The sequence below is a fragment of the Orycteropus afer genome, unplaced genomic scaffold (genome assembly GCF_000298275.1).
Source record: "Orycteropus afer afer isolate SDZICR_OR568_19922 unplaced genomic scaffold, OryAfe1.0 scaffold00222, whole genome shotgun sequence".
Taxonomy (NCBI): Eukaryota; Metazoa; Chordata; class Mammalia; order Tubulidentata; family Orycteropodidae; genus Orycteropus; species Orycteropus afer.
In genome coordinates this window covers 3,000,786-3,001,722 of record NW_006921809.1, presented here as the reverse complement: position 1 = coordinate 3,001,722, position 937 = coordinate 3,000,786, and positions in this window count along the sequence as shown.

The following is a 937-nucleotide window of genomic DNA, read 5'->3' as shown; positions in this document are numbered from 1 at the left end:
CAGCCCTTCTTTCTCCCATGATTGTTCTCTCCAAGGAGTGTATCTACCTCAGGTAAACATTCAACTCATATGCCTGTCTTTTGTTTGACTAGAAGCCACAGGTGTGGGTTCAATTTCAGACCTGAAGGGCAGCTAGGGGCCATAGTCTCAGCGGTTCTGCCAAGCTCTATCAGACCAACAAAGTTGGTCCCCCCAACACTTTTTTTTCCCCCAAAATGATTTTGAGTTTTGTTCCACATTGCTCTCCCTCTCTATCCAGGATCTCCGACATAGATCCCCCTCTGAGTGGTTGACAGTGGTAGCTCGGCACCATCTGGTTCTTCTGGTCTCACAGTGCTGTAGGCTGCTGATTGCAAGGTGTACCAGTCACTAGGACTAATTGTTTTTATGAATTTTTGGTTTTCTTAATTCTTCTTTGCTCTGGATGAGGAGAGACCCATCGCTGCATTTAGATGGCTGCTTATAAGCTTTTAAGATCCCAGTTGCTACTCGCCAAAGTAGGTGGTGGAACAATGTTTTGTGTAGTACGTTATGCCAGTTAAGCTTGATGTCCCCCTGCGACTATGGTCCCGAGCCCACAAATTTAGCTATTCACTCCCTCTGAGTAGCTGGTCATGACAAAGAAGTGACTACAACCTTGTCCCTTGTCAGATCTACTCTGGGAATTCTTAACAGGACATACAAATACACTTGTAGAACATTGTCTGCCAACCCTATACATCCTCTTGGGTACACTCCCTGCTGCATAGACATACCTAATAGTTCAGCCTGTCCACCCATCTATCCATCCACCCATCTACCCATGTTTGCCTTCACTGACAACACAGGACTGTATGTGCAAAAGGGTTCATCTTTGTTGTCTGTACCTCCCATGTACCTCTATGTCTTCTTCCTCAATGCCACCATGTTTATCACTCACATTTGGTACACTGCCCTT